Below are 24,559 nucleotides of genomic sequence, written 5' to 3' on the forward strand. Positions count from 1 at the left end.
CATAATCATATATTACATATATATATGACATATATGCCATAAAATGACATATGTCATAAAATGATATATATATGTATATATATATTCCAATTAAATATTTTTAAAAGCAAAGTACAGTTCAAAGAAAAACCAAGTCATAATTAACAAACCAGCAAAGGAAGACTCTTGAAGATAGAAATAAAAGGTGAAAAACCTAGGGTCCTAAACTTGAGAACAACACAATATTGAGTTCCCTGGGTTTCCTTATTGATTTCCAAATATTTTCAGAAGGGTACTGTAGAAACATCCAATCTAGAAGAGGTGAAGAAAATAAAAAAGCAGGCAGGAAACTAGCAAAGGCATAATTAAACTCAATACCATTAATCAAATGAATGTAACCAACATCAATAGAATACTTCTTACAATGATTGCAGATACACATACTTCTTAAGCTCACATGAAATATTCACCAGCATACATCACATTCTGCATCATAAAACACACTTTAACAAGTTTAATAGAATAGAAATCATACAATGTTTTCTCTCAGACCACAACAGAATTATACTAAAAATCAACAACAAAAAGATAACTGCAAAATCCCCAAATTCATGGATATTAAACAATGTATTTCTCACTAATGTGTTAGAAATGTGGGCCAAAGAAGAAATCTTAAGAAAAAGTTTAAAAATATTTTAAACTAAATAGAAATGAAAATACAACTTGTCAAACTTTGTGGGATGTGGTAAAAGCAAGAGTTAGAGGGAAATTTACCATATCGAATACATAGGAAAAGAAGTAACATACAAAATCAACAATCTACATTTCTGCCTTAGGAAAATTTAAAAAAAATTAAAAGAGTAGGTTAAATCCAAAGTAAAGCAGGAGAAAATAAATAGTAATTGAGGCAAGAAAAATCAAGTGGGATAAACAGAGAAAAATCAATGAAATCAAAAGCAGATTAATAAAAATTATAAGCCTCTAGCCAGGATAAGGAAAAAATAGAGAGAAGCCATATTGCCAAAATGAGAAATGAAAGAGGAGACATCACTACAGAATCCGTGGAGACTGGGGCTGGAGTTGTATCTCATTGGTATAGTGCTTGCCTCTCGTATGTGTGAGGCTCTGGATTCGATTCCCAGTATCATATATAAATAAGCAAATAAAATAAAAGTCCACCAACAACTAAAAACTATTTTTTAAAAAAGAATCCATGGAGACTATTGCCAAGTTGTCGGTTCATCCCAATAGTCTATAGAGTCAATGCAATTCTCACAAAAATTGTAGTAAGTTGTTTTGTGGATTCTAAACTTTATATGGAGAGGCAAAAGACCCAGAATAGTCATCACAATATTGAAGGAAAAGAACTAAGTTGGAGGACTGATGGTGCTACCTGACCTTGACACTGACTATAAAGCTACGATAACCAAGACAATGTGGTATCAGTGAAAGAACAAACAGATAAATGGAACAGAATAGAGCTCAAAATTAAACCCACAGATGGAACACACCTGTAATCCCAGCATCTCAGGAGGCTGAGGCAGGAAGATTGTAAGTCCAAAGCTCGCCTCAACAAAATCAAGGCACTAAGCAACTCAGTGAGACCCTGTCTCTAAATTAAATACAAAATAGAGCTGGGAATGCAGCTCAGTGATTGAGTGTCCTTCAGTGGTTCAATCCCTGGTACCAAAAAGAAACAAAAATCAAACCCAGAGATAGAGTTAATGATGTCTGACAAGGGAGCAAAGGCAATGCAATGGTGTAAAGTTAGTCTTTTCAACAAACAATGCTGGAACAACTGGATGTCTATAGCAAAAAATTAACTTAGACACAGACCATACACCTTTGAGAAAAATTAACTCAAAGTGTAAAACACAAAACTATAAAATGCCTAAAAGATAACAGAAAAAAACTTAAGTGACTATGGGTATGTCAATGACTTTCTAGATACAATACCAAAGACATATTCATAAAAGAGAATTGATAAGCTGAACTTTATGAAAACATCAGCTCTGAGAAAGGTTAAGGTGGAATGGGGAAGAGTGAATAAGTGGAGTACAAAAACTTTTTAGGGCAGTGGAAGTGCTGTGTAAGATTCTAGTCTGATGTGTACATATTATCATACATTTATCCAAACTCCTAAATGTATATGAAGAGTGAACCCTAAAGTGAACTATGTACTTTGGGTGGCAATGTGTCAATGTAAATTCATCAATTGTTATCATTCAAAAGATCATTCAACAAATGTATTATTCTGGTGGAAGCTATACATGTGTAGGTCAACAGGTATATGGGAATTTTGTAACCTCCTTTCAATTTTGTAGTGAACTTAAAACTGCTCTAAAAATAAAGTCTTTTTAAAAAGCTCCAGGAAAAGCCTTTCCCCCTAGCCAAAATACTGTGAAAAAGATGGCCTAAATAACAGAAGTTCTGTCCAAAAATATCTGCCCTACTCCAGTCAATACCAACAGAAAAAAACATTCCCGTCCTGTGGTTTTATCTGGACAAAGTGGAAAGCTGATATTCCACTTACTCAACTCCCTAGCCCCATGTATACAGATAACAGCTCTCTGATTCCCCTGCCTAAAGTGTCCAGAAGTCCAAGTATGCTCTTTTTCCTCCATCAGGGTAGTCAGCACAGTCAGGGGAACTGAGCCTTCACCTTCACTTGAAAGACTTAATGAAGTACTGTGAAATGGAGCTAAACAACAATAGACTTCAGCAAGCACCCCTATCCTAGCATTAGTGAGGTAGTATGGAAAGTTTTACTTTTACTCCTACCCAGCATTAACAAGTCTAAATAAGGTCATGCAAATCAGGTATGGTCATCATTCCACTTTCCATCACTAAATAAAGACTAACAGGATCTAGATGGCACTTAGAGAACACTCCACCCAACAACAGCAGATTTGTTTCAAGAGTTCATAAAACAAAGATAGATCATATCTTGGGCCATAAATAAATTTAAAAGTCATATAGTGTGTTCTGTAATTACAGTGGAATCAAACTCAATGAAAGAACAAACTCAGAAAATCTCCAAACACTTGGAAATTTAAAAAAAATATATATATATATTTCTCTAAGTAAACCATAGATTAATGAAAATTAAAAATGCATTGAATTTAACTGAAAATGAAATGAAAATATAATTTCATTTAAATGAAAATGAAAATATGAGTTATACAAATATACAGGACACAGCAAAGGCAGTGTTGGGAGAAAAATATGTAGCACTAAATGCATATATTAGAAAAAAAAAAAAGGTCTCAAATTAACCTTAGGTAAACCAATAACCCCTCAATGACCTAAGAAAATAAATGCAAAATAATACCAAAGAAGCAAAAGGTAATAAATAATAAAATAATAAAAATCAATGGAATTGAAAGCAAAAACTACCAGAGAGGGAATCTATGAAATAAAAATCTAGTTCTTTGAAAAGAGCAATAAAACTGACCTCTAGCAAGAGTTGAAAAAGGGAAGATACAAAATATCAACATCAGAAATGAAGCAGGGAATATCACATACAGACCTGGTACACATCAAAAGGATAATAAGGGAATATTGCCAAAACTCTACACACATAAATTTAATAGCTTACATGAAATAGACCTATTCCTTTCACAGCACAAACTACCAAAATAAAATTTTGAATATACCTATCACTATTAAAGAAAATGCATTTGTAATTTAAAACTTCTCCCTCAAATTCTCTAAACCTAATGGTTTCATTGGAAAATTATATATAAAAGGATAATTAATAACAACTCTACACACTTTCCCCCCAAAACAGAAAGAGGGAACACGTTCCAATTCATTTTATAGAATTAAGTATTATCCAGATATTAAAAGCAAACAAGAATAGTAAAAAAGGGCTGGGGATGTGGCTCAAGCGGTAGCATGCTTGCCTGGCATGCGTGTGGCCTGGGTTCAATCCTCAGCACCACATACAAAACAAAGATGTTGTGTCCACCAAAAAACTAAAAAATAAATATTAAAATTCTCTCTCTCTCTCTTTAAAAAAAAGAATAGTAAAAAAAAAAAAAGCTATAGACTCACATTCCTTACGAAAGTAGATGCAAAATCGTTAGGAAGTTATTAGATTAGAACAACTCAGAAAATGTTAAATATATAACCCAAATTACCCTGTAATTCTTTAGTAAATGTATTTGTAGCTAAAAACTCTTCAAACAGAAATCTCTAGACCTAGGTGGTTTCTTTGGAGAATTTTACCAGATGTTAAAAGAAAAATTAGTGCCACTTTTACACAATATTTTTAACACAAAAAAGTGGCAAAAGATTTCCCAAACAATTTTATGATTTCCAAATAGTTTTATAGTAAATCCAGATGAAAACAGTACAGAAAAAGAAAATTATAAATTAATCTTTCATGAATTAATTTTTTAATACTAACAAAACACTAGCAAATGAACTCCAGGAATATATAAAAGAATAATACCCCATGACCAAATGGAGTTTCTCCTAGATTGCAAGGCTGGTTCACCAATTGCTTGAGCCCAGGAGTTGGAGACCAACCTGAGACCAACATCATGAGATATAATCTCAAACACAAAACAAAAACAAAACACAAATCAAATTATCATATTTCATACAAAATATAAAGTTTTTGACAAATTCAACATCCACTCATTACAAAAACTCTCAGAACACTAGGAATAAAGGAGAGCTTCCTCAACTTGATAAAGAGCATCTACAAATCCCTACAGCAAACATTATCCTTTGGAATGCAAGACTGGCTGCTTTCACTCTAAGACTGACAATAAGGCAAGGATGTCTGCTAAAACTACTGCTACAAATACTTGCCATTCTAGCTAGTGTAATAAGGCAAGAAAATGAAATAAAAGGCATGCAGATCAGAAAGGATAAAATATGTAAGTCCCCATTTGCAGATAATGTGATTGGCCACATGTAAAATCCAAATGAACTGCCAAAATAAGTCCTAGAACTAACAAGTGTGTTCAAAAACCAACACACAAAAATTGATCACATTCCTGTATACTAATAGCAAACATTTGGAAACTACAAAAAAAAATCATAATGCTACTATCATAGAGATAGATGTATCAATCAATAGCATAGAACTGAGTGTCAAGAAATAAACTTTAGGGCTGGGGTTGTGGCTCAGTGTTAGAATGCTTGCCTAGCATGCATGAGGCACTCGGTTCGATCCATAGCACCCCATAAAAATAAAGATATTGTGTCCATTTAAAATTAAAAAAATAAAGAAATATTTTTTTAAAAAGAAATGAACTTTATATTCATGGTCAATTGACTTTTGACAATGGTACCAAGCAAAACAATGTAGAAATAATTTATCTTTTTGACAAATGGTGCTAGACAACTGGATATCTACATGAAAACGAATGATGTCAGACTTTTTTTTTTCAGTGTTTATAAAAATGGACAAAGGATCCAAATTCATATTTTTTTCCAAAGATAACATATGAATGATTAACAGATAGATAAAAAGGTAGTCAACATCACTAATAATCAGGGAAATGCAAGTCAAAAATCACACTGACATATCACCTCACAGATGTCAGGATGTGTGTTATTAAAAAAAAAAAAGACAAGCAATAAGAAGTGTTGGGGAGACTGGGGAGAAAAGGGAATCCCTGTACACTCTTAGTGAGAATGCAAATTGGTGCAACCATTAGGGAAAATAATTCGAAGTTTCCTCAAAATAATTAAAACTAGAACTACCATTCAAACCAGAAATCCCACTTCTGGCTATATAATCAAAGGAGATGAGATCAACATATCAAAGAGACACCTGCATTCCAATGTTCATTGCAGCATTGTCAATATATATTTCCTAAGTTTCCTTCAATAAATGAATGGATAAAGAAAAAGTGATGTGTCTTCGAAATGTGAATAACACGAACACACACACACACACACACACACACACACACACAGAGTGAGAGAGAGAGAGAGAGAGAGAGAGAGAGAGAGAGAGAGAGAGAGAGAGAGACAGAGAGAAATACTCAGCTGGTTAGGGGGATGAAAGGATGCCTGCTCAAAGTATATAAACTTTCAATTATAAAATAAATAAATTCTGGGGATGTAATATACAGCATGATGAGTATACTAAACAACACTATTTTCTTAAAATTTGCTAAGAGCAGATTTTAAATGTTCTCACCTCATACATACATATACACAAAAATGGTGACTATGGATGCTGATGCATGTGTTAATTAATTTTATTGTGGTGATCATTACACTATGTGTATTTACATCAAACATTCACATTGTACACCTTGATTTTATACAAATTTTATTTGTTAATTAAATATTTTAAAGGGCTGGGGATGTGGCTCAAGCGGTAGCATGCTCTTCTGGCATGCGAAGAGGCCCTGGGTTTGATCCTCAGAACCACATAAAAATAAAATAAAGATGTTGTGTCCACCTAAAACTAAAAAATAAAGAAATATTTAAAAAATTCTCTCTCTCTCTCTCTCTCTCAAAATGTTCTAAAATAAAAACTTTAGAATGGAATATAGATCTAAATGTAAGAAATGAAATTATTGAACTCTTAGAAGAATCATAGGAATAAATCTTTCTTAAATATGATACCAAACACACAAGTGATGGAAGAAAAAAACTAAATTAATTAGGCTTCTTCAAAGTTCAAACTTTGAAGAAAAGTAGAAAAATGCATCACAGAATGGGAAAAATATTAGTAAATCATGTGTCTTATGACTCTAGTGCTCCATGTATGTGAAGAACCCTTATAATTCAACAATAGGAAAACAAATAACTCAATTTAAACGTAGGTAGAAGCTCTAAACAAATATTTCTCCAAATATCTACAAATGGCACATAAACACACAAAAACATGCTTAACATCATTAGTTAACAGAAACATGCAAATAAAATGCCACAATAAAATGCCATTTCATACTCACTACAATGTCTATAGTCAAAAAGACAGATGGGCTGGGCTATATCTCAGTTGGCGGAGTGCTTTCCTTGCATGCACAAGGCCCTGGGTTCAATCCCCAGCACCACACACACACAAACACACACACACACACACACACACACACACACAATAGAAAATTACAAATGTTGACAAGGATGTAGAAAAATTGGAATCTTTACATATTTTTGGTGAGATTGTAAAATGGTGTAACTACTTTGGAACACAGATTGGCAGTTCCTCAAAATGTTAAACTGATATAACCCAGAAATCCCACTTGTAGGAATATACCCAACAAAAATGAAAGCATATGTCCCCATAAAACTTTTTACATGAATGTATTATTAGTCAAAATAGCCCCAAAGTAATAAGTCAAATGACTCTCAGTTGATGAACAAAAAGACAAAAAGTGGTCTGTCCACACAATGGAATATTTTTGGCAATAAAAAGAATGAAGTACTAATAGATAGATGCTACAATGTGAGTAAATCTTAAAAAAAAATATTATATCAAGGGAAAGAAGCCAGTCACAAAAGTTTACCTATTATATCATCATCTCATTTATAGAAAATATCCAGAATAGGCAAATGAAAAGAGATGGAAAATACATTAATATTTGCCAGGAGTAGGGGGGTCAGGGAGTATGTGGAATGGTTTTTAATGGGTAATGCTTTGGGGGGGGTACATTAATTAGGATTGTGGTATTGGCACATAAAAAAAATCAACAGAAAATTAGAAAGATCCCAGAAAAAGATCTACCCAAACATTCTACATTTTGACAGGGGATGAAAAAGCAATTCAGTAGAGAGAAAGTTTTTTCAACACATATTGCTAGAGCTATTGAGCATCCAAGGCAAAAAAAAAAAAAAGGAAAGAAGAAAATAAACATGCAAACAAAAAGAACATCAACCTAAGTTTCATATCTTATACAAAAAGTCATGAAGAGATATTAAACTGAAGAAGATATACAGATGGCAAATGAGTTCCATAAGAGACATTCAATATCATTAGACATTAGAGTAATACAAATGAAAATGACAGTGGTATATAACTACCTACCTATGAGAATGCACCTATCATGTATTTTGCTACACTACTATCAGAATTAGGTTGGGAGAAAAAAGTCAATCAAGAGATCCCATGCTATATGATTTAATTTATATAACATCTTCTGTAAAACATTCTTGCAATGTCAAAATTATAATTATATAGAACAGATTAGTAGTTGCCACAGGCATGGGATCTAATGTGGGGCAGAGCAGGAAGCAATTGGGTTTGGATATAAAAGAGCAAGATGGAGTATTGAGGTTCCTTGTAACAATGAAAATGTTCTTTATCTCGACTATAGCTACATGACTCTATGCACTGGATAAAGCTATTTTGAATTTAATACCCACCTCCACACAAATTTGTTCATGTAAAACTTGTGAAATCTGAATAAGGTAGGTGTATCAATGTCAGTGTCTTGGTTGTGATATTGTACTATGGTTTGCAAACACATTACTGTTAGAGAAAACTGAGTGAATGGTATATGGCATCCCTCTTATATTATTTCCTAAAATTGCATATGAATCTATAATAACATGAAATATTTTTTAAAAAAAATCATACTATAAGGGTTGGGATTGTGGCTCAGTGGTAGCATACTCATCTGGCATGTGTGAGGCACTGGGTTTGATTCTCAACACCGCATAAAAATTAATAAATAAACAAAATAAAGGTATTATGCCCATCTACAACTAAAAATATTTTAAAAAATCATTTTATAAAGTCTGTAATAAAAGCAGATGAACAAAAAAGACAAAATGTGGTCTATACATTCAATGGAATATTGTTTGGCAATAAAATAACAGAATAAGAACAGTAAACAAATACACCACTGAAATATCATATGTATCCAGAAATAGACTGAGATGTACATGTAAGTTGAATGTATAATAAAGGTGACCTTTCAAATGACTTGGATAAAAGTGCACTTTTTATATAATGGGTTTCTGATAACTGGGCAGCTCTTTGAAAAAAGGTAAGACCAATATCATACATATTTCACAAGAATAAACTCAAAATGGGTTAGGAATCTTAGTGTTAAACATAAACCCATACAAACACTGGAAGAAAATTTGGTGAATTCCTCTATAATCTTGCTGAGGAAAGTCTGTGACTCAACGTCCAAATGAGATTAAAAAAAAAAACCCTGATGTCTGACTCCCCAAAATGCTTTTGCATGACAAACAAAACATAAATATCAAAAACCAAGAAACCAACTAGGAGAAATTATCTGCAACATATATCACAGATAGAAAACTAATATTTCTACCACATAAAACTCCTAAAATTGGGGATAAAAGACCAAAAACCCAATAGAAAATGGGAGAACAGACTTGAACACAGAATTCGCACACACGGACACTATCAAAAAGGCACTTAAGCATATGAAAGGATGTTTCAAGTCATTCGTAATTAGAAAAATGCTGATTAAAGTACACTGAGATATCATTTCTCACCTGATTTGCAAAAATTAAAAAGTATAGCAGACATTTGTTGGTGAGGCTTTGGGAAAAAAGACACTCTCATACACTGCTTTTGGGAATGCAAATTGGTACAAGCTTTCTGGAGGGGAATCTGGCAATACATAATAAAACTATATCTGTGTTTACTTTTTGATACACCAATTACACATCTAGGAATCTACCCTGAAGTTAGCACTTCAACAATGTGAAAATGTATATTATCAGGCTGTTGATTGAAGCATTATGATTTTAAAATATTGGAACCAACCTAACATGCCTATATCTAGTATGGTATTTGAAAAATCTATGGCACAATCACAAAATACAGTAGTCTGCAGCTGTAGTGAAGAAGTGAGGAAGATGTCCTTTATGTAACAAAAAAGGGCACAGCAATATACAAATATCTATTTATGCAAAAATATAAAAAATGAATGTTTTCTATGTTCATATATGAATACACAACCACTATAACTTCACATCATATACAACCACAAGAATGTATGTATGATATGTCAAAATACATTCTACTGTCATGTGTAACTAAAATGAACAAATAAAAAATACAAAACAAAACAAAATAATGAGGTTGTTTACTTACAGATGAGCGGAACAAGGTGGAAAGGATAGAAGTAATGAGTCCTGTCACCTTTCTGAGAATTCTTTGCTGAACAGATCTCATTTTTTAAACTATGTTATTATTTCACATTCTCAAAAAAGGGAATCAAATTAACAAAGACGGGGGAAATAAAAAAGAATCTAAACAGAAACAAGTGAACTAAACCATATTCAAATAATCTCATGGGGATGAAGGGATGAAGAATTAGCTCAGGTAATGTTTTAATAGTGATGAACAATAAACTCATAGACTAAAGACAAAAAGAATTCTAAACAAATACTGTACTCAAGTTAATAGGCCTCTTCATAGAGTCATGGGTTAGTGATTCTGAATTCACCTTCTGTGTATTCTAGGAATAAGTGACTAAATGTATTATGAATAATAGCAGAGAGATTTCTCACTGTCTAAAATAGAAATTATACATATGGAAAAGGGAAAGGAAGAATCAATGTTAGTGTTGGATCAGATTTAGAGGAACCAGCATGAACTCATGGTTTATTGATAGGTAGGTAGCTAGAGAAACAGATATTCCCCAAATACTAAAACTAATAAATGAAAAAGATACAGATAGTTATTTTCCTAGTTTTGTGGACTGAGAAGATTTCGTAGCAAATTCACATCTGTAAAACTTATCATACACCTAAGAATCCAGACCATGGTTTCTAAATGCTATTCTCCACTAAAAAAATAATCAAAATGGGAAAATGCCTAAATTTAACACAGGGAAAATACAAGAAGGGCCTGAAGCAACTTGTGCCAGAAGTTAAGGCCAGGCTCAGAGATTAGAGAAAAAGATGTAGGAGCCAATTTGAAGGAACTCCCACTGGCCAAACCTGAGCCAGGAGACTGAGGCAGGTGGACTACAAATTTGAGGCCAGCCTCAGCAATTTAGCAAGACCCCATGTCAAAATATAAATAAATACATAAATAAAGTGCCCCTGGGTTCAATTTCCAGTACCAATAAAAATAAAATAGAGTACAATAAAACAATGATAGTAAAGGATTATGACCCACCAAATAAAAGAAGCCAAAACTCTTCTTAATAAAAATAAATGTATTAGTGAACATATTTACTTATGATGGGGTAAGGGAAAGCTCTTTCTTACAGTAAAAAGTTAAATGATATAGAAAGAATGTTGGGATCAGAAATTAATTATTTGGCAATGCATAATAAACTTGCCTCAGGCAAGGATCATCAAAGGGCTGCTAAACTAGTGAGTTAAAGTTTGAAGAGTAACAAGATATTAACATAGCTTCAAAATACGTTCCTTCCCCTAAGATATTCCTTAATTGCAAAGGGAAGAAATGGTATTTTCAGAGTTGGAGACACCTGGCACACACCACTTTAACTATGTGATCAAATTGCCTGTCACCAATGATGAGATGTAGTGACCTCATACACCTCCTGACCTGCTATACCAAGAGGACACAATATCATGTCTGTCCTGATCCTGCCAAAAGTATAGAATCTGAATCTAATCATGAAGAAACAGCAGCAGACAACAAACCCAAATCAAATGATATTTCACAAAATAGCAGGCCTGTACTCTTCAAACATATCCATGCTACAAAACACAAAGTATTTCACAAAATCTGAGAAATTGTCCCAGATTAAAGAAGAATAGAGAGACATGAGAACTGAATTCACTACACAATTCTGGCTTCACTTTTGCTATAAAAAACATTATTAGAATTACTAGCAAAATCAAAGGTCCTTAGAGTAATAGCAATTTTAGTTTCTTGATTTTGATCAACATTGTGTGCTTTTATAAGAGAATACCTTTATTTTTAGGAAGATAGATATACCTACCTACCTACACACACACACACACACACACACACACACAGTTATCTGCAATTTGTTCTCACACAATTTGCCAAAAGTAATTGTGTGTAGAGGAGGTGGTATATTTAAAAAAAAAGAAAATTCAGTCGAACGTTAACATTTGGAGAACTGAATGAAAGAATTTCTTTTGATCGCTCTTGCAATCATTCTGGAAGTCTGAATTTGTCAAGCAAAAAGGTTAAATTAAAAAAGGTTAGAATAAGTGGCCTAGGGAGAAGGTGTGGAGAGCCAAAAGTACATGCCTGAGAAAATGTTCCTGGTTGCTGGGTGGCTTTCCAAGAGGCAACAGGACAGGAGTCTCCAGGCACACGCAGGCATTCAGGAAATGGTAACCTTCATTTGGATAGACTTCAAGGCAAAACTGGAGCCCTCCTTCTGACAAAGGATTCATTAGCAGTGCTCCTCAAGGCCCTGCTTGGTGTGACAGATGTCAGCTGGTCCGCTGAACTCCTTCCAGATCTGTACTCACAGGGCAAAAACTTGAGAATCAGAGGACTCTTTCAGGTAGGAACACTTGGGAAGGTGGATAGAAAGTTGAATGGATGGAAGGACAGATGGATACATGAGAGTCACCAAATAAAAGACTACTGAATATCCATAGTGAAAGAACTTATGCAAACTAGTGATGATTAGCACATTCATTATTTTTAATAATTTCAGAGCACTCAGCAAAGAAAGCCCCTTATAATGTAAAGTTTATCAGGGACATGCTAAAGTGAGAACATTTAACTTGAGTCTAGTTAATGTACTGGCTGATATAGTGGCTACTGAGCACAAGTATTGTGGCTAGTCCAATTTGAGATGGGCTGGAACTGTAAAACTGAAATATGAAGACTTAACATGGTTTACAAAACACTGTACATCCAGGTGTGGTGGCACAGGCCTGTAATACCAGTGGCTTAGAAGAGTGAGGCAGAGGATGCAATCCCAGGGCTGGGGATTTGACTCAGTGGTTAAACACCCTGGGTTCAATCCCTGGTAGCAAAGGGGGAAAAAAACCCACAAAGAACAAAAAACAAAGGGAAAAAAAACCCTCCGTATAATATCTCATTAATTTTTATTTTGATTACATGTTACATGTTGAAATAAAATATGTGATTCACATTAATTCCACCTGCTTCTTTTTTAATGTGGCTAATAGAAAGTTTAAATTTCCATGTGTGGCTTGGATTTGTAGGTCCTGTTCTATTTCTATTGGACAGAACTGCCTCGTTGATGAATGGCTTTGCTAGTTTTTGCTCAAATTTCACCTTCTCAGCAAGGTCCTTGCTGTCCATCCTATTGAAAATTGCACCCTTCCCTGGCAACGTCCAACTCGTCCCTTGATTTATTATGCCTCAAGGAACTTATCACTTTATATGCTACATATTTTACTTACTGATTTGTCTATCATTGGTCTCCCCTGCTAAACTACCTTTCATGTGTTCTTTTTTTTTTTTTTTTGTATGGTTCATTCCTGTACCCCTGACATATCATTAATTTGCAAAAATTTTTTTCACCATGGGTATTTAGTACCTTTTAAAGCTTTACTCTTGTGCATCTACTTATCTAAACATCTGTCCATCCACCCATCTATACATCCTCCAACAGTTCCTGGTACATTGATAACAGACTTAAATCTTTATTGAGTCCATTTTCTAAATAACTTTTGACCAGCTCCTGAATTGACAAGCATCCAAGTCCCAGTTTTGGATTACTTAGGGCTCCAGTTTCATACCAATCCCTCCTTCCACATTGTACAAATAGGAGTGGAGAGGCAGCCCAATGCCAGCCTGTGCCACAGAGGGCCCACACTGGAGAAAAAGACCCAGGGCAATGCCCTCTTTCCCCAACTTGCATTGATTTTGAGGTTACAGGTCTTAATAAACATGAGTGAGAGGAAGGGAATAAATATATCTTTCCAAAAGGCTGACAGCCATCAGAAGCTCTGTGGTTAAGAAAGCAGATAAGTGGTTGGGCTGGAAAGGAGAGACAGTCCCAAAGCTGGTGGCAGCGTGAGGATGAGCAAGGTGCATTTTCTAAGTACCTCCTGAGCTATAAGTGGCTAATTCTTTCATATGATTAAGAAAAGCAAATAATCCAAGCCCAAACACTTTGGATGCAAACAGTTGAGAAACTAAAAGCTTCTTTTAGAGGAGAAAAACTGTTACTCATTACAAAAATAAGGGTGGGGTGGCTTGGGTTTGTTTTTTCTTTCTCTAATGAAAATTAGCAAATATGAAGTCAAATCTAAAATAGTCCATCTGTTTAAAGTAAAATAATTTCAAATAACAGGCCCCTAAGGATAATCCCCCCCAACCATTATTCAAAAAAATCTGTTTTATTTTAAATTGGGCATTGGTACAAGACCAACAAAATAAAATATTTACTGTTAACTGAGAATTACTCATAGATGTCAGGGGTAGAGGTGAGGGACAAAAATTCTTTTCTGATAAGCTACTATTTGATAGCTAGAAATTCAATCTCTTATCCCTGTATTCTGCTGACTGCAGGCCCACATGAAGCTAGGAGTGTGAAGGTTTCTTCTGTCAGGGCTTAGGAACTTTGGGTGAGCTACAAGATGGGACTCAGCTCCTAGCAACTTGCTGAATGACCCTCAGCAAGTGTGGGTTTCTCCAGCCTCTGCATCTTCATGTGTACAATGAGGGGTTTCTAAGGGAATTTCCAATTTTCCTCTTCTTTGGTACTACATAAATGCACATCAACTCTTTAGCCCAAAATTGTAGGACACTAATTTATACAAATCTCAGGGACTGAGATTTGTATAAATTAGTGTCCCAAACAAAACTAAAACCCCAAATTTTCAAATCTCCAGTAATTTCAAAAAGAACTTTTTATGTGTCATTTTCAAATATCTTAAGATCTTTTTATGTGTCATTTTCAAATATCTTAAGTAACTTAGAACTCAATTTGCTTTTCAGACAATCAGAGAGGGGAAGTAGTTTGCCCAGAGTGCCATGGCTAGTTGGTATCAGAGCTGGGCCCTGAGCGCAGGGGGATGTTTGGCTTCCATAGCACCAAGCACTCCTCCCAGATTTGGAAACCTGATCCCAAACAGTATACCTTCTCAAGGGCAACAACAACTTGCCCAACTTTCAAATTCACAAAGCACTATCTTTTTTGTTTGTTTGTTTGATCATGTGATGGTGACTAAATGGCTAGAGGGGATCTGCTTTTAAGTATTTTGCATGACTCCTTCCCTTCCAGATAAATAATGAAATTAAGAGCAAGACACTCCAGCAAAGGATGGCAATCCAGAGTCACTCTGCATCATGCCCTGTACCAAAGGCACATTTGAAACAGGATGCAATTGCTCTCCACTTAAGCATCCTTGGCAGATCTGGCTGCTTTAACATAAGAAAGAATGAGTAAGGGAAACCCAGAGGTGACCAGGAGAGAGTGGAGGAGGGAGGGTGGGGAAGGAGGAGGAGAAGGGGAACAAGCCTGCAGGGAGACTCCCTCAGCTTAATACTGGAACAAGTTGGGCTCTGGCAGGCTTGAGGCTCCCATTTGATAAGGGCCTCACCTCCCTCTGTGGGAGGAAACCTCACCACCAGTCCCATTAGTGGACAAGGAAGGACTCCCAGGCTCTGCTCCTGCTCAGGGCACCAGTCACACTCCCAAAGTAACACCTGAGCCATATGCCAGGCAGCTTCTTGGGCTCCCTGGGGATGCTGGCTCCCCAGCAGGATTAGTGTAATGACACTCCTTGATATTTTCAGAGCTCATTTTGAGGGTTGTGGCTACCCCTAACAATCATGCTCTTTACCCCACTGCTAGAAACAACCAGATTGCTCACTTTAATTCTAATGTCAAGTTAATTATTTTAACACTAAGTTTGTCAGATTTGACTCCATATCCCGAAAATTAATTTTGGAGTGGCAGTGAAATAAGATGGCTTACTTCTTTGAGCTTTGTTACAACATGTTCATGCAACAAACAGCGAAGAAAATTTAGTAATTAGAGGTTAAATTAATCCTTGACAGACAAGTGGCTTAGAAACGCTGCACCCTCCTCTCCAAACCTAGCATAATGCATGCCAGTCTCTCAGAATTAGACACGCAAAGCATGTGACGTTGGCAACTGCACTGAAACTACTGTCCCACTTAAAATTCCAAGGTCGCGCTGGAACTTCCAGAGGCAGATATTAACACTGGGATCTCATTTAGAAGGAAACTCAAACAACCTTCTGCAACAGCCAACAGAGCCCACCCAGCTGAGCCTTCCATGGGGCTGACTGCCCAAATCTCCTGCAGGAAATTTGGAAGCCAGATGAGAGACAATCCCTTCTGAGGCCCTAGTGCCTGACCCTAGTCTTATCCTTCACTTCCAGCCTCCATTCCCTAGCTTGTTCCAGCCTTGGCATTCTGGTTTCAGTATGCCCCTCTACTGTTCTGACAATGCCTAGCACAGCACACACAGATACAGGGCAGATTCTATTCCACCATATGAAAAATGTTCCTTGATGTGCTGCATTTCTTCTCACCATATTTGCTCTGCCTGGAAAGGATGCCTGTCTGCCCACACATGGGTGCAAAATGGGTGTTCCAGACTTGACTGAAAATTAGAGATCAAGATTCTGTCTATTTTGGGTTCCTTTTACTAAGTCCTCTCAGGAAATTCAGGCACCTCTCTGGACAGCAGTTTCCTCTTAATAAAATCATAGGGTTTCAGTATTCCAACTCAAAAACTCTATTTTTCAACATCTGAGTTTGTCTCCCTCTAGTCCCTAAAGGTTCACACTTCCCTCCAAAGATTGAAAGCACATGCCAGAGCCACCAGACCTTCTGACCCAGATGCCACTTGCTAGCTTAGGCCCTGCAGCCTCCAGTGACCTCTTCGAGAATCAGCAGAAATGTGTCTCTATAGCCCAATGTCCAGGTACACCTCAAGGTGGAAGAAAGGGGAAATCACAATGGCTGGCTGGCTAGATCCCCTTTCAACAAAATGGAATCCTGTGGCCTCTGGGGTATTTCCTTCTGGGACCTGGGGAACAGTTCTGAGCCTTGAAAAAATGGCATTTAGCAATCCTGACTTAATGGTTATTTAGTGAATAGAGCAAGCCACAGAGTACAGAGAAAAAGTAAGGTGGCTGGATACCCTCAAGAAAATAGGGGGGCAGTGAGGCTCAGACTGGGCTGTGCAGAAAGGGGCACTGGCTCCCCAGGGGTCAGAGGGCAACCAGGGCACCACTGGGTGCCACAGGAGGAACCCTCTTCCTAGCAACAGGCAGAGCCCCCTCCTTGCAGGCAGGGAAGGATGGGGGAGTCAGAAACTGGGGTCCCAGGGAAGCTTGGGAAGGCCCATGGGACAAGGAAAGTTCTTGGAGTTTGCAAATAACGTTTTCTTTCTTTCACCCGAATCTTCCTTAGGTTTCTAAGGATGCCTTTACTCTGGGGAACTGGTGCTTACAGCCAGTGAGACCCCTTACTGTCGCTTTCCCCAAGGGATCTTTTTGGATTGTGACATATCCAATTGCTTACTTTGGAAATTATGAAGAGGTCAGATTTTAGGAGGAAACCTGAGGTTCCAAGGAAACCAAGGAGGCTCTGTGAAAGGGAAGAAAATAACTGGGGTGGGGGGAGGGGAGGAGAGCCAGAACCCAAGTCTTTTGCTTTCCTCCCCTCCCCTTGCAGAAATTCTCCAGGCTACAGCAACCCTGGGTGGTTATTTGGAAGGAGGATCCCACCGGTGGCTGGCGCCTTGCAGTTTTCTTGTGTAAATACCTTCTAACAGGAACTCTTCCTCACCTCTGTGGGGAACTCCCGGACTAACTGCCTACAATTCTAGGAGGTCTTTGCTGCATTAAGGCCAGGGATGACAAACACAAATAACAAGCGGAAAAACAAATGCAACAAAATTCCTTCAGGTTCATTCCCATTTAGGAAGACTCCCTCCTTAAAGTCCTAAAAGATGTGTAAAAATCAGACCAGTTCCAACTGAGCTTTGTGATGCTTCTTTCCTGCCATACAGTTGACTGGTGCTGCCTAGGTTACTCCTTGGTGGCGTTGTGAGAGGTGTATGATGGGAATTGGTTTATTGTGCTGATCCATAGTAACCGGCTCCTGTTCCTCCATCATTTATCTCCCTCCCCAGCGACATCTGGGTTGGTCTATTCACACTCTCAGCATTCTATCTGCTCCAACAAACACTCAGCTTTTTCTGCTTGGATAAGGAGATTTTTTAGTTACATCCATTATATGTGTATCAACATTTATGGCAGCAAGATAATTGCCAAAGAGCTCAGAGGATAAAAGGTCCTTCTTCATAATGTCCACCCCCGCCCATTGCAAAAATCAATATTAACAACAAGCAGGACAGTGGCAGATTCTTGCAGGCTGCTGCGTCCCCAAAGTTGAAAATGTGATTTTTAGAAAATACTCAGCTGGACTAGAGAGAAAAGGAAGGCTTCCACATGAGTTCTGAACACACATCCAGTGGTGCAGTGCATGTGGAAGATGCAAGGCCTTTTTGTCCTTATAACCTCTGCTAAAGAACTACAAGGCCGCAAATCTGCTCTATATTTGATGAATCCTTTGGAAATACGCCAATCTAATTTCAAAGAGTTTAAGATCCTGTTATCTGTGGACCAACCCAATGATTAGGAAGGCCTTCCATCAATAGTTTGAGATGGCTGGATTAGAAGTACTGGACCAGAGGCCCTCTAGGTTGCCTCCAGGGCCCCCTGTCTATGATTTTGAGTTACAAGTTCGCACTTGCAATGATACAAGAAAGTGCACACATTCTACTCAAAAATTGTTTTGATTGGCCTTCTGCCAGTTTTTATTCCTCCCTCTTTTCCCTGCCCCTCAAAATCTCAGCCCCATTTCTTTATCTATCTGGCTGTTTTCTCCAGTGAGAAAGTTGAACGTGGTGTTTTACTTTCCCAGAAAATGACTACTTGTTCACAAATCATACTGCTTTAGAACTGAAAAGGAATTAGACTCAGAGGTTATGGGGAAAGAGCAGAGAAGGACAGACTTGCCTATGATCTCTCTATTAATTAGTGGGAAGAATTTTCTGGAACACAAGTTTTCCAGTTTCTGATCTAACGATCACTGCAACTCACCATTGCAGAAAAAAATAATCAGAATCCTTTTGAAAAAGAAGTTTACTATGTATGCAAAGTCCCTTTTAAGAAGAGTAGTTCAACTACTGTCAGAAGAACCATTTACTTAAGATGAGTTTGTGCCCATTTCATAAGCCCAAACAGTAATTGAGTTTCCTAGAGATGAACCATTAACAGGTGCATTTTGAGCCTAGGTGATCAAATTTAAAAAGGAAAAGAAAGACATTAAACCTGCTTGCCAAGCTGAAAAAATTTTTCTCCTTACAAAAAAGGATGAAGAACAGTAAATTTCCTACCTTAAGATGCAAAGAATGTGTAGCCCCCAACCCCCATCCCAGCAACAGGCTATTTCCTGGTTGAGTTTAAAAATTCAATGACGTTCCTGTTTCAACCCACACATCTGTGTCACTGTCAGCGTCAGTGGCAGGAAAACAGACAAGTCACCCTTTGCTAATGATTTCCTAACATGGAATTTCCTTGTATCTCCTAAAGCCTTTCTTCTTCCAATGCTAAACTGCCCCCTCCCTCTTAAACACATTGTACCAATGGATGGAAAACTGAAAATGGTCACGGCCGGAAGAGGATGGTTTATAAGCAGAGCTTGTAAGGAAGAGCTTCAGCACTTGAGATTTTTAAAGAGAGAAGAGGGGAAGGACTGCTAGTGTTTCTATGCCATTAGGAACAACACAGGGAGATTTCCTTCAAAGGAGTCTGGAAATCTCTCAGCTACATCTCTTTCTTTCCCTCTTCCTTCCTCCCCCTTTCCAAGTTTCAGTTTGAGCAACATTCTCACAGCAATACTGGAGGAAACAAACTCACGTCCCACAGAACTAGACAAGGGCAGAGGATGAGGCCCCCCAGAGCAGGGACAGGCACTGGAAGACCACCAAAGCACAAAGCAACACAGAAACCCGTCACTTTTCCCCTGTAGAGAATATCCTATTTAATATGTAAACTGGTTATCGAGAGAAAAGAGGGCTGTTACTTTAAGGGGAAGAAGCTGATTAGCTGCTCTGGCTGGCAGCAAACAGCTGGTCTGTCCGGCAGGTTCAAGGCCATTTCAGCTTCTCTCTTATGGAGGCACCATATGTTCCATCTCGCACATCAGCAGCTTTATTTTCCAATGATCTTGCTCCAGAAGAGAAGCACAAAGGGGGGAGGAGAAGGTAGAACCAGTAGTTTACCCTTTGATTACTTTCTGGTGGTTTTAGATGCAGTTTGGATGTATGTGGTGTGTGTGTGTGTGTGTGTGTAGGAGGCTGGGAGAGTTTAAAGCTTTACCTTCTTCTCCAAAGAGTAGAGAGCAAATGTTCAACTAACACTTATATATTAATAACCTCCAGAGATAGGAATGGAAGTGGAGTTGGGTAAAGATACCTGAAAAGGCCCAAATGAAACGTCGACATCAGTTTAAATGCTCATGGGGGTGCAGAGGCAGCGAGAGATCGTGAGGAATCTATGCTCCATAAACCCACTAGCCTGAGCTGCAGTCCCGCCCACTTCTTCTTGTCTTTTTTTTTTCTTATTGTTAGTATTCCCTTCCTGAACAAAGTTTGGGAGAAGAGAAGTGGAGCATTTTGGATGATAGAGAAGAAGCAGGCTGATGTCACCATTCCTCCGTGCAAACCCTGGTTCCTCCAAGTTTTGGGGGGAAGCAGGTGTAAGGGGAAGGTCTCACTAAGTTGTAAATGCAACTAAACCTGACTGCCTGAGCGTCTGGGACACCCACAGGCGCCAAATGCTGGGTCCCTGCAGAGGCAGCAAACCGGTGCGTGGTCCAGCGCAGTCATTCTAGTTCTCACTGCCCGCCCAAGCTGCACGAACCCTGGAGGTAGCAGCTCCTACTCCCTCGGCGCCACTAAACAAAGGGCACCCGCGAAGAGTTTCAGCCGTTTGTGTGTGTGTGTGTGTGTGTGTTGTGTGTGTGTGTGTGTGTGTGTGTGTGTGTGTGTGTACGCGCGCGCTCTGGGGGGGGGCGGGGGATAGGGTGCGGCAGAAGGGCGCGAGAAGGAATGAGGAGTGTAGCTAGATGCGGGTGACGAAAGCCTACAAGCCGCCGCCGCCGTCTCCGCCACCGTCTCGGCCGCAGGCAGGCGCGACAGCCGCCCTGAGCTCGGGCAGAGAGGGGCGTCCGCTGCAAAGCGAAACCGAGGAAACGGCGCCCCCTATGCCCGAGCCCTGCGACCGCAGTGGCCGGCAGCTTTTGCCCACTTCACTCAGCGTTGGCCACATCGGGCCCCCTCACCCGCGGGCTAGCTGTGCAAGCCCGCTGAGCCGTCTGGGTCGCAGGGATTTAGGGTGTCCAAGCCTGGCAGGCAGAGCGCACAGTGGGCACCAGGGGCTAGGGCTCCCCATGCCTTCCTGGGTTCCTGCAGAGGGTCCTTGAAACACACCCCCTCCCCCATCGCCTACATTTGCCCTCGGGTCCCAAGCAGCTCGGAGCCGCACGGAGGCAGCCGCCCCCGCCCCCTGCTTCTGCGTCCCTTTCCCCTTCCCTCTCTCCAGCCTCCTGGGAAACAAAGGGGCTTTTTATAAAGCGGATTGTTGGCGACAGCGGCGGCGGCGGGGGTGGGAGGGAGGGGGGATCTATAAAGACAAGAAGAGGTGGGAGGGAGGGAAGGAAAGAAGCTGCGAGGCCTCTAGGGGCCCAGGGCTGTGATGGTGTCTGGGAAGCCCCGGAGGGTACACGGTCGACCCCGCCCGGCCGATGGGCACCCGGGCGGGAGTACGCGCCTGCCAAGAACTGAGCGCCAAGCCGTTGTGATGCTGCCCGCCGGCTCAGAGTCAGGGAATACATTCCCTCGCCGTGGACAGGGGCTGATGAGGGTGGCACGATTCCTGCCGTGGTCTCCTATGGGAGACCTAGACCCTCTACGTAGTCAACTCTTGCTCCGGCTCAGGGAGACTTTGCGTCTTTGTTACAGTGCGGTTATCTCTAGCAAGCTGGGATCACTAGCCCTCACTCTGTCCCGAAGCCGGCCTTGGTCGGCTACACGAAAACAGCACGTTAGCCCTGAGGACAGCGCCCTGAGGGGTTCCTTCTGCTGCCAAACAAGCAATGGGAGTCCTTTTTCCTATGTCCCCTAGCCACTCCGTGCTCCCGCCTGCGCACACACCCACACTCAGGGTGCAGGGGCTCAGCCGCACCCAGCTGTAGGAACGCGGTGGGTAGTGAATCTCCTCGGCTGGAGGCGCATCTGTTTGCTAAGGTTCCGACGGCTTCGGGGCCGAGTTTTCTTGCAGGCTGATCCTATTAGTGTCCACTCAGTCCGAATTTAATCACAGATCAGAGTCAGACATCAATGCCAGCTTTCCAGGAGGCTTCGGACACACTGCATCGGACAGAGCCTGGCCCAAGCCAACTGGCGGATAAAGTATTTGGCGGCGCTCCGGGGGGCTTCCCGCCCGCCCCAGCCGGCGCCAGGCGCCCGGCTCTGTTGCCACACGGATGCGGGAGCCTGGAGCGCTGAGTCTAGCACAGGGGCGGCAGGAGCGCGGGGTGGGAGACCAGTAGGGGCTGCCTCGAGCCGCTAGATCAGCTCAGGGCTGCACTACCGAGGAGGAGTTGGTAGGGGAGGGAGCACTGGGCAGCGGGTTCGGCGCGCGCACACTCCACACTACTGCTCCGAGGCGGCAAACCGGGTTGGGGCGGGAGAATGTTTCCCTCAGTGCCCACTGCCCACCAGCCCGGCTTAGGGAGCTGGCATGCAAAGGAAGAGTCGCCAGTGGCACCTGGGCTGTGAGCGGCCCAGGGGTGTTGGTATGGAATGGGAGCCTCCCTGTAGCCCAGCGCAGCCCAAGGAGCCTGAGCAGCTTGCGCTCTCAACCTTCCCTCCCGGGTATATAGCTGCCTCCGCCCGATTTCAGACGCCCGGTGGGAGCCGAGAAGCAAGCAGAGGCCGCGGCCCCGGGGTGATGCGAGCTGCGATCAGCCTGGTTGGGCTGGTCCGAGAGGGGGATGGCCACCCCCAGTGCCAGGTGGGCCCTGTGATCAGAGCAAACTTTGGGGTACCCCGGCTCCGCAGCACCCCAAGGTCCCGGATCCTCAACAATAGGGACTCTAAGTGGGGGCTCCAAGTGTACCCTGGAGCCCCGAGAGCAGTTGAATCTCCCCAGCCCGCCCTCAACCTTACCGTGTTGCGGAGCTCCGGCGGCGGCCAGGGCAGTGCCCGAGGGGCGGGCGGCCGCCGGCGAGGGCAGCCTGGCCCCAGGCGCCCGCCGAATGGCCCAGCCCGGTTGCAGATCACCCCCTGGCTAGCGGCCGGTGCCCCCGCGCCCGCCCGCCGCCGGCCGCTTCAGCTCGCGGCCAAGTTCATGCTGGCGGCGCTGCAGTGGCGGCCTCAATCTGCTCGCTCCATTCCCACCGCCCGGCTCCGCGCCGCGCGCCCGGAAGGTGGAGTTTCGGGGGTTTAAGTTACTGATAGGCATTTCTCACTGCTGTGTCACTCGGGGAGGAGGAGACACGCACGCCGCACACTCACACACCCTCACACTCACAGCGACGAGCGGCTTTGGTCTTAAAGGAGAAGCTGCGCTGCCCTGCCGGCGACCCCGCCGGCCTCGAGCTTGGAAACACTGGGTTTCCAGGCTGTGATGGGGCTAAAGGTAGCCCCAAAGCACCGGACGCTCAAGGGGCCTCCTGGGACCTCCATTCACTTTTTAAAAGGGGAAAGTCACCCCAGTCTGGCTTCACTGTGGCCACCTCATTTTTCCAGTTAGCTCGAACCAGGGTGACATATATGTGTGGGGAAACCAAAGGAGCGCAAGGGGCTCGGGTGCACTCACCTCAGAAGCTTCTCACGCTGTGGAGGATGGCCTGTGCCCTTGGCGTCAGGTGGCTCTCCTAGACGGTGAGCTGATGGGGAGAGGAAACATCAGTGTGACCAAGTACCCCTGGGCGCAAGCAGACAGAGCCTACCGGAGGGCCACGGGCTCAGCCCGGAGCGCTAGAAAACCCAAGCCTCAGGTAGACCTCCTGCATGTGGGAACAGCGAGATCCTGAGCTCTGGGTTCCCCGACACACGTAGAGAGAACCGGGAGAGTTAGAGAGCCAACACTCACCAGCGACAGGGCGAGTTAATGCTCCAGACTCACAAGAGATCAAGAGAGACAAAGGGAGGACAGAGACTGAGAGACAGAAATCAAGTGAGGTAGAGACAAGTGGATGGAGAGGGGAGAGGGCAGAATCGAACAGAGAAAGGGAATTGATAGATTCCTATAGGACCCCAACACGTCCCAGCGATGGGATTCTCATAAAAAAGTAGCATATTTAAACCTTTTCCCCCTTCCCACTCTCTGCAGAGCCAGATTCAGCCCCATCCTCCCTTGGGGAGAGGTGCTCACGTGCAGTGGGTGACTAGGGGTGGGTTGCGCCCGTCCCTCCGCCCACGTGTCGTCCTCTTGCTCACCAGCTCGCACCTGGACCTCCAAACAAATCGACCTGCAGTGGCGGCAACAGGGACCAGACTTCTCAAGTGGTGCATAATGAACTGCACGCCCTCCCCTGTCTGCCTGGTGTTCTACTCTTCACTCCCCGATCCCCTCTCCGGCTCTTGGCTCGGAAGCTGTCGGTGTTGCCTGCCGGTGAGCTTACCCA

At 41.4% G+C, this 24,559-nt stretch overlaps 1 protein-coding gene across 2 annotated transcripts in view; it reads right to left on the minus strand.

Moving 5' to 3' along the window:
* Mamld1 (mastermind like domain containing 1) overlaps nucleotides 1–23,377 on the minus strand; it is a 99,204-nt gene extending 75,827 nt beyond the window's left edge. The window contains exon 1 of one of the 2 annotated variants that reach the window (XM_021735425.3): nucleotides 23,097–23,374. The gene's annotated coding sequence lies outside the window, so the exon portion shown is untranslated. Of the gene's footprint in view, nucleotides 1–23,096 lie in introns of both variants that reach the window. The other variant, XM_013364350.4, reaches the window with a different exon arrangement.
* Between the last annotated feature and the right edge of the window lie 1,182 nt (nucleotides 23,378–24,559).

Source organism: Ictidomys tridecemlineatus, chromosome X (assembly GCF_052094955.1).
Source record: "Ictidomys tridecemlineatus isolate mIctTri1 chromosome X, mIctTri1.hap1, whole genome shotgun sequence".
Classification (NCBI taxonomy): Eukaryota; Metazoa; Chordata; class Mammalia; order Rodentia; family Sciuridae; genus Ictidomys; species Ictidomys tridecemlineatus.